We start from the raw sequence: 10,591 nt of genomic DNA, 5'->3' as shown, positions 1-10,591 counted from the left end.
TTCAGATCATTTGCCCACTTGAAAGTGAGATTCTTCATTTTTTGCTTTTGAGTTGTCTGAATTTCTTATACATCCTAGAAAGTAAACCCTTAGTAAATTATTTCCAAATATTGAATGAAAAAGCGAAAGTTGATATCCTTGTCTTGATCCTGATCTACGAAGAAGCAGTTTCAGCTTTTCTGTATTCAGCACAATGCAGACTATGTGCTTCTAACACAGCCCTTACTATGTTGTGCTACCTTCTTTCTATGCCTGTATTTTGAGGATTTTTATCATGAAGGGATGTTGAATTTTGTCAAATGCTCTTCCTGTCTCTATTGAGATAACTGTATGTTTTTATCCTTCACTCTGTTGAAGTGCTATAATACATTTAGTTTGATTTGATATGTTGAAACATGCTTGCATCTCTGAAATAACTCCCACTTGATCATAGTGAATATTGCTTTTGATTTGCAGCTGGATTTGATTTGCTAGTATTTTGTTGAGAATTTTTGAATGCATGTTCATCAGGGATATTGGTCTGTAGCTTCCTTTTTTGCTGTATCCATGTCTAGCTTTTGTGTCAGGATAATTGCAGCCTTATAGAATTCATTTGGAAGTGATCCATCCAGTTTAATATTTTAGAATAGACAAAAGAATTGGAATTAGCTCTTCTTCAAAAATTTAGTACTAACATGAGATTAGTAATAGGGGAAGTTGGCTGTTCTTCATAGACTGTGACAAATATATCATATCAATATATTAATAACAATGGAATCTAGGTGGGTAGTTTGTGAAAATTATACTATATCAAAACTTTTGTTTTGTCAACTGAAAACTAGTCTGAAATTAAAAATTTGTTTTTAAAGTTTGATAAAACTCAGCAGTGTTGCTATATAGTAGTGGAATTTTCTTTGTTGAAAGACTTTATATTACTAATTCAAGCACATACATTGTTATTTTTCTGTTTAGATTTTTTTACATCCTTATTGTTCAGTTTTGATAAATTATGTGTGTCCAGAAATTTATTCATTTATGTTATGGCTTGCAATTAGCTATTTATAGTTATTGATAATAGTCTATAATGAGCTTTTGTATTTCTATGTAATTATAATATTACTATTATATAAATATTATATAATATTTTCATTTTCTTTCTGATTTTATTTGGGCCTTTTACCTTTTTTCTTATTGAATCTGGATAAAGCCTTGTCAATATTGTTCATCTTTTCAAACAAAAAAAAACCTTTTCATTGAGGTTTTGTATCATTTTTTAAAAGTTCATTTGGTTTATTTCTCCTCTGATTTCCACTATTTCTTTCCTTCTACTGGTTCTGTATTTGGCTTGTTCTTGCTTTCCCAGGTCTATGACATGCATCATTGCATGGCTTGTTTGAAATCTTTCTATTTTTTAAATAAACACTTATTGATGTAAGCATCCATATTTGTATATCCTGTAGCTTTTCCTATACTTCATTTTCATTTTTATTTGTTTCAAGAATTTGTTTTAATTTTTCTTATTTCTTCAATGTCCATTTGGTCAGAGGCTGTAGTTTAATTTCCATATATTTGTACATTCTCTAAAATATATCTTGTTGATTTCTAATTTACTCAATTGTGGTCAAAGAAGTTTCTTTTGCATATACTTCCATTTTTCTTGAATTGTTGATCCTTGTTTTGTGGCTTATCCTGGAGAATGTTCTAGTTACTGAAGAATAAAGTGTGTATTCCATAGCTGTTGAATGAAATGAGATATTCTTTAGGTTCACTTGATCCAAAAGATAGTTTAACTGTGATGTTTCTTTTTAAATTATTTTTGGTGTAGCCACCCTTTCCATTGATGAAAATGGAGTGCTGAAATCCTCAACTATTATTGCACTACAGTCTTTCTTTTTTGACCAAATAATGTTTGTGTTATTTAATTGGGTGCTCTACCATTGGGAGCATATACATTTGTAGTTGCTATTTCATTTTATTAAATCAATCCCTTTATCATTATATAGTAACCTTTGTCTGTTTTTTCAGTTTTAAATTATAACCTATTTTGTCCAATGTAAGTATAAATATACCTGGTTGCTTCTGATTTATTTGCACATGGTATATTTTAATCTATTTGTTCACTTTCAGTCTGTGTGTGTCTGTTGGTAAAGTTTCTTGTAGACAGCATATAATTGGATCTCTCTTTTTGTAATTCATTGAGTGTATCTATATCTTTTCATTGATGAAAATAATCCACCTACATTCAAGATAGTTATTGTTAAGTAAAGACATACTCCTGTCATTCTATTAAGTTTTTTCTGCTCATTTTGTGTGAACTATGTTTCTTTCTTCCTTTATCATTTTTCATGTTTTAAGCTTGGTGCTTTTCTATATTGAATGAGTTTGATTTTTTTTTTCTTTTTGTGTATTCACCTTGTTGTTGAGATTTGTCCTTTTGGGTGTTCATATGGTAGCTATCATCCTTTTACTTTTAATGTAGGACTCTCTTTAACATTTCTTATAGACCAGTCCAGCCAAATGAATTCTCTGAGACTTTGCTTTTCATTGAAAGTTTTGTTTCTTCTCCACTTGTATGAGATAGCATTACTGGTTAAAGTGCTCTTGTTTAGTAATTTTATTTTGCTTCAGGACATGGAATATATCATCCAGTTCTCTGCTGATCTGTTGGGTTTCTGCCAAGAAGTCTGTCATTAAGCTAATGAGGGTTCTGTCATGAGTGACAGGATTCTTTCTCTTGCTGTTTTTACAATCCCTCTCTTTAGTTTGAGTTTGATTATAATATGCTTCAAGGGAGGATTATTTTTGCTGAAACATATTGAGGATTTTTGAGCTTCCTTTTGTGCTTCCTGAACCTAGATGCATCAAGATTTGGATTGTTTTCAGTAATTATGTGATTGAATAGAATTTTTAAAATTTTTAAAATTTTTCCCTCTTCTGGAATGTCCATGATTCAGATGTTTGTTCATTTAATGGTGTTCCTTAAGTCTAGAAGGCTTCATTCTTTATCATTTTTTTCTTTTCAACTGGTTTATTTCAAAAGAGCTGTCTTAATGCTTAGAAATTCTTTCTTCTGTTTGATCAGTTCTGATGTTGGGGCTGCCAACTATATTTTTAATTTCATTTTGTACTATTTAATGCCAAGATCTCTGATTTTTAAATGATCATTTTTAAATGATCACTTCATAGTTACTGAAGTTCTCATTTATTTAATGAATTGCCTACCTAACTTTGTTTCATGTTTTGTTTGTACTGTCCTATAACTAAGTTTCTTTAAAATCATTCTTTGCTCTTCTTTGTCAGAAAATGCATTGATCTAATCTTATGTGTGATTTATTGTTAGAGAATTAGTGTGTTCCTTTGGCAATCTCACATTACCTTGTTTTTCTACATTTTTATGTCCCTACATCAATATTTCTGCATTTGGTGGTCAGTTGCCTCTATTAGTTTTATAGGATGGCTTTCGTAATAAAAGACTTTCTGCTGGTAATATGTCAGAGAATGACTAGTTATGCTCCACTTGTTTTGGGTTTGCTTGGGTACTTTAATATAGTGTCCGTTTAGCTTCTTCAGCTATAATCAAATTTGGTTATGTTTGTGGATATCTCAATAGTGTAGGCTGAAATGTTGTGAGATTGCACCACCAGCTGGGATGCACCTCCCTTAGATAGACAGGGTTCATTTTAAACTCTGACCATTGAGTACCTGGCTTCAGATGAGTTGTTCCCTTAAGTTTCCATGGGTTCTGTTTGGATAGAGTCACTGTGGTGGGCCCAGGGACCTGTGAAACAGCATGCCAAATAAGAAGTGTGTCTGTTAGTGTCTGGATGCTACATGGCATCTGGACTACACCAGTGGACCCAGACAAGGCTTGTTACAGTCCAAAGACTGAACAGATGACTTTTTTGGAACTCTGGGTGTCAACCTACTAAAGGAGTTATGCTCAGCTCCTTCCTGGGGCCATGAGTGGGTTGGTGTGGCTAAGCATTTGTTTCTCAGGCTTTTAGTGGGTAGAGACTCTTAAGCACAATCTACTCATATGCTTCTTAGGAGAATGGGCATGCCTGTCTGTTTGCTTTCCTGAGATCTTGCTATGCCAAGCTATTCAGGAAAGCCTGTAATTTGCTTCATTGAGTCTCTGTGCACCAAGACACTCTGGTTGGGCAGCTGGGCTATTTTCTGGAGCTAACAGTGTTCGACTAGATCATCTTATTACTGCCTGGGCAGTAAGAGAATGGACAGAGCCACCTGGGTGCTTATGGAGGGGCAGATGGGTAGGTGGGGTTACCTGTCTACTTTCTGAAGACTTTTGTAAGCCAAAACACTCAGGGAGTTAACTGAGGTACTTCCCATGCCTATGAGAGGGTGGGTAGGTTCTCTTAGCTGGTTCCCTAATTTTGATTGGCTGAATTGTTGAAAGAAGCTTTTTGGATGCTTCCCGGCACTCTGGAGTTGGTGGGGTTTCCAAATGGCTCCATGTAGCAATGACCTGGATTGAGAATAGCACAAAATGGGCTGAGCTATTCCTCTAGAGCAGTGCAGCAATTTGGTAAACTGACAGCTCATCAAACTGGGTTCAAAGCTTGTGGTAGTAAATGTCTTAGGTATCTGAGTGTGAATGGTGAGAGAAGGGGCCTTCTGTTTACCTTTTCCATGCCAAATAAATTTCATTTGCTCAAAGTTGCTCTTGAGAGAGAATGGCAGATGCTGTGTTCGGTTCCCTTCTTTATAAGGTGAGAGTGTATCTCCTTACTCTACAACATCTCTGCCATATCTCCACTGCATTCCAATTCTCTGGCTAGCAACACTCCAGTGAAAGAGATTTTCTTTTTTTTTCCTGCTTTTGTTTTTTGCTGTGGAAGGAAGCAAGCCAATTATACTTCCAGTCAGCTGTCTAGATGTTGTCACTTCTGAGATAGGATTTTATTTATAAATATATCGCATCAAGGCAAAGTTTCTTAAAATGTTATCTACTGATTTATTTTGTCTGAGAGGCAGGAAAACAGGCAGAGTGATAGAAACAGAGCTAGAAAGCTCTCACCCATTAGTTAACTTCCGAAGTATCTTCAAGAGCCAGAGCTAGAATAAGCCAAAGCCATGAGCCAGGAATTCATCCCAGGTCTCCCACATGCATTGAAGGGACCCAAGCACTTGAACCACTACCTGCTGCTTCCCATTGTGTGCACTGGCAAAAAGCTGAAATCAGCAGCAGGGCTGCCACTCAAACCCAAGCACTCCAATGTGGGCCTCAAGTGTTGTGACATCTTCACAACTATGCCAAATGCCCACTCCACAGATAAGTTTTGAATCTCTGTAATCTCCATAATGTAAGAGCAGTACTATATTAGCCCTCAAAATCATAGAATAGAAATAACATCTTATTTATCATGATTGAATTTTCAGCATCAATATGAGCCTCTGTAGCATTCAAATATATGATCATTGTGTGAATCAGTTGAGAACTTTTCCTTAGAGGAGCTGAAGTACCTGAAGATTACTAAGAAAATGTAACACATAGAGGGTCTTAAATCATTGTAAGCAATTTACTAGAAGATTTCTGTGAAATAGATGATTGTTATCATTGAGGTCTAAGACTCAGCTCTGAGTAAACTTTGACTCCAGCAGAAATATGTTGGATACCAAGAGCGTGATGTCAAGAACAATAGTCAAGAGAATATATAAGGGCACTTCAAAAAGTTCTTGGAAAGTGGAATTAAAATAAATTTGTTTTGGTGCAAAACTGCTTGAACTCCATGTCTACTTACATTGTGGGAACTTGTAGGGCAGTCAAAATAAAATCATTTTGACTCCTTAGAACAGGTTAGAAAGTAGTCAAATAGAGGCCAGCGCCATGGCTCACTTGGTTAATCCTCCAACTGTGGTGCTAGCATTCCATATGGGTGCCAGGTTCTAGTCCCGATTGCTCCTCTTCCAGTCCAGCTCTCTGCTGTGGCCCGGGAAGGCAGTGGAGGATGGCCCTAGTGCTTGGGTCCCTGCACCCGCATAGGAGACTGGGAGGAGGCACCTGGCTCCTGGCTTCGGATCAGCGCAGCTCCAGCCATAGAGGCCATTTGGCGGGTGAACCAACAGAAGGAAGACCTTTCTCTCTGTCTCTCTCTCACTGTCTAACTCTATCTGAAAAAAAAAAAAAGAAAGAAAGTAGTCAAATATACTATCAATTAGCTCTCACTGCAAAAAAAAAATTGTCTTTGTTTCTTTTGACTGTAACAAAACACCTGAGATCGATTAATTTATAAAGAAAATGTATTTGTTTTAGCTCATGATTCTGGAGGATAGAAATCCCAAATCCCAGCATGGTCACAGCCTGCTAAGGATCTCTTGTTACCTAATATGATGCAGCCTGGAAAGGGAAACAGGTTTATGTGAAAGATAAAAAATATGAGAGACAGTCTTGATTTGTAACAACCCATTCTGTGCAACTAATAAAGTGATGTGAGAATGAGAACTCATCCCTGCAAGAGAAGCATTAATTACTCTTATCCTAACAATCTCTTAAAGGACTTACCTCCCAAAGTTTTCACAACGGAAATCAAATGTCAACATGAGTTTCGTGAAAAGACAAACCATATTCAAAGCATAGCAAAAGCCTAAAAAAATACTTTGTGTCTTAATCCAATAAGCTTTTTGTTTTGTTTATTTGTAAATCAGCTGGATTGTTTGGCTAACATGTTAGGCTTTGCTGAACTTGGTTGAGCAACTCACATGTATGGGGTCAGGTAAAGAGCTGATGAAACCACCTTGTGTAAGACAGGGTAAATGGTACATAGATCTGCTTTCTGGATAGAACAGGTGATATATACAGAAGCTACTATGAGGCAACATATTATGTGAGAGATATTTCAAAATGTATGCATGAAACTAGCTGTTAAGTTGGAAGAAATATTTTCATTATGGGAATTGAGGATGATTTCATAGAATTTACATTATTACTAAGGCTTAGGGAAAGGCTAGGTTTTGGAAAAAATAAGTATTTATGCATATGGAATGACAATCAGAAAGGCAATGAGCCTAAAACACCTGACGTGTAGTTAGGGAATTAAAATTCCCCCAGAATGATGAGAACATAGGTAAGGCAGAGCCCAGATGGGAAGAAACTAGGACCTAGTTCATAGTGAGTTATTTTGGATTTATTTTATATCCTTATATAGTTTCTTCCTATGATATTTTGTATTTTATTGTGGAGAAAAAAAAAGTTACAGGAAAAAGCAATAACTCATTTGCTAGTACAGTGACTGCTCATTAGCAGAATCATACATAATAAATGGGTACTTGTTACATGACAAATTTCATACTAACAGTAGCATTATTTTGCATAACAATTTCTACAAGGTTTTGGACAAAGATATTTGAAACCAATAAAGGTAAGAGTTCTAGGCACCTTGATAAGGACATATAAGCCCTCTTATTTCATAAAGAGATGTTTTCCTATTAGGAAACATGGATAATAATATTATAAAAAGTTCTATGTACTTTTGTTCTGTTCATCTTTTCCTTACTGTTGCAAAGTAATTAATGTTTTGATGTCAAGGATGTGGACTTGTTTTGATTATGGAGTGATTAAGTGGCATGGAGCCTATTTTCACCAGTAAAGATGATTGTGTGGAGGGGAATGACCAAAACCGTCATGAATATGCATGGAGCTCAAGAACAAGAGCATAGGCAGCAGGATGTTATTCACTACTTCCAATGAAATTTCAGAAATTGATTTCTTTCATCAGCTGTATAAAACACAATAAAAATAAAAGTGTAATATAATGAATTCATTCCAGTCCTATGAAATTAGCCATTTGAAGCACCATTGAATTCAGTGAAGTATTAAATACAAATATTTTTAACCCAAAAGTTTTCAAATAAGAAGCTAGTTTCTATTTTGATTTTATATTGTATGTGCTAGATTCAGGCACATGTCAACAAATGTTAACTTCTAAATATTTTATGTAATATATTGAAAGTACATATGACTTTTTCATGCTGTTTTAGACAGGCTATTCTAAACTTTGTTTCTAAAAGATTTGTTTATTTATTTGAAAGGCAGAGTGACAGAGAGAGTCAGACAGATATAGAGGTAAACACCTTGCATTTCACACCCCCTTAACTGTTCCCAATAGCCAGGGATAAGACAGTTGGAAGCCAGGAGCCAGGAACTCGATCTGCGTCTCCCAAGCTGGTAGCCTTCTATTCTTGGGCCGCATTCCACTAGCTCCCAAGGTGCATTAGCAGGAAGCTGCATTGGAAGTAGAGAAGCAGAACTTGATGCTAGGACTGGAACCAGCAGGTATCCCAGAAGTGGGGTGGATGACCCCATGCACCATAAGGCATGCTCTAACTTTGTTCCTCATTTAAACAGTCAGAAGAAGATGTAACTTACCCCCTGGCATTTTCACATAATGATCAAAAGTAGAAACATTTATCATGAATGCTTTCTTTCAGCACTTTTTCAGTTGACTTAACAGCAGAGAAATTAGAGAAGTTTCTCTTACTCCATTCCACATATGAGGGCGTCCCGTGACGGTTAACATACCAGACTCCCTGGATTTGCCTCTTTAATCGTTCACTTTAACCCAGTTGACATATTTTGAGGCCCATAAATCATTTTTGATTGATAGATTATCAAGAAATTTGTCTGAAAAGTGATCCAAAATTATTGGTGTCATCAGAAAAATGGTTTTTATCATTGTAGCGTTTCTTCCCTTTCCCTCTAAGAATTCCAAATGATTTCCTCAACCAAAGTTCTGTGACTACATTTTTCTAGGCTTTCAGTGTCACTAGAAATGCCTGTTTAAGTACATATACATTAAGTTTTGAATATGTCTAATTACCGATTTCAGTAGTATTAAAGGTTATAAAATAAAAAGCTATTAGCTTTTATTTCCAGCTAAAGATTCTTTTATAAAACAGTGCTATTCAGGCATTTCTCCTAGATTTTACACATTTACCTATTTCTTAACTGTTAACTAATCATCTAGAAGTGAATAATGAATTCTTTATCCCCATGATATTTACTAGAGTTTGAAGAACACAATACTTACTGAAACAAATCTCTTTTTTTCAAACAATCCCTAAGCTTCTTCTTATGGATATCATATTCACATACTTTAACTCATCTGTGTTTGGTTCAAAATAATTTCCACCTGACAAATATATATCACTTATGTGAATTAATATATTAATATATTTTATTACACTGGATAGAGGAGATTATTATTTATGTACAGGAAGCTCAACAGTGCACATTCATCTCAGTTTCATGGCAAGTTCTTTATTTAGCCTTGGTTTGTTCCCACTTGGCCATGTGAACCACAAATTTTGGACCCAAAACACTGCCTCCCGAGATACTGCAGATATCATATCTGTCATTGCAATTGGTCTTGATAACTTCCACCAGCTTCATCAGAACCCCTTAGTTTAATGAGTTCACCTGCATGAAAAAAGGTAGTTCATGTCTTTTGGTGGAGCAGGTGCCCCTGCCTAGCCTTTCCAATGATAATGCACCAGGGAACTCCCATTTTATGATATTGGAAAGGCAAGAAGACAACCAGATAAACGGTATTCACGTCATGTACAGTCATCACCAGCTGTGTCTTCTCATCCAACAAGGTGGTGACAGGATTGATGCCTGCCTAGAGGACAGGTGGTATATTAACTACATATACATCAAGTTCTTATAAACAATTTTCTAATCCATAAATATATTGAGGGGTAGGTGGGACAGAGAACTTAAATCACTTGTCCTAGACTACAAAATAAGCAAGTGGCAAAGCCAGAGGCAAATCCAGGGAGTCTGGTATGTTAACCTTCACGGGATGGCCCTTTGCCAGCATCCTTCATTTCAGCACAAGCCAATAACCTTGGCTTCTTACCTTGTTTCATCTCTGATTTATACATATGGGTCAACTTCAGCAGTTGAACAGCTTTGACCGTTCAGGGTCAGGGTGACTGGTTAATGGCAGAAGACACTTTCAGCTGCTTGTATAGAATGGCCATCTGCCACTGCAGCAGGGTGTAGTGGGGCCACTTGACAAAAGAGATGAGTTGCATTTCAGGCTCTGGGCCCTGCCCAGTGCCAAAGTTCTTAGATCTTTTCTCAAGCAGGAGATTTACCACCTTTTTGGTCTCCAGTTTCTTAACAACAGCCAGCGCTGGGGCCATCTCCTTTCGCTTGGCCATCTTTCTGTTGGCTTCTTGGGGGATTGGATGCTGAATTAACATGTTCAGTGTGTGTATCAACATATCATTATTGACATACAATATTAATATGCTTTTCTAATAGCATTGGCAACCTGTCCATTGAGAGTATATTAACCACATATGATGAAAATGACCTCATAAAGGCAAAATAGCTTAGGGGTTAAAACAGACTGTAAAACCAGTTTCCCTGGATTTGCCACTTGCTTGTGTAATCTAGGACAAGTAATTTAAGCTCTCTCTTCCATCTACCCCTCAACATACCTATGGGTAAAAAATTGCTTATGAGAACTTGATGTATATGTAGTATGCACATATGTATGTGGGTAAACATCTTTGTTTCATCTTTGCATCTGCATAGACGAATGGGCATGTGTATATTTGAAAAACATAGCAGTGATACCTAGAG

The 10,591-nt window shown here is 36.2% G+C and overlaps 1 pseudogene; it reads right to left on the bottom strand.

The window, feature by feature from the left end:
* Window positions 1–9,256: 9,256 nt before the first annotated feature.
* On the bottom strand, window positions 9,257–10,164 carry LOC127487379 (large ribosomal subunit protein eL8 pseudogene; annotated as a pseudogene).
* Window positions 10,165–10,591: the final 427 nt, after the last annotated feature.

This window comes from Oryctolagus cuniculus, chromosome 11 (assembly GCF_964237555.1).
Source record: "Oryctolagus cuniculus chromosome 11, mOryCun1.1, whole genome shotgun sequence".
Taxonomy (NCBI): Eukaryota; Metazoa; Chordata; class Mammalia; order Lagomorpha; family Leporidae; genus Oryctolagus; species Oryctolagus cuniculus.
Note: the sequence above shows the minus strand (reverse complement) of the source record. Positions and strands in the feature narration are given on the sequence as shown.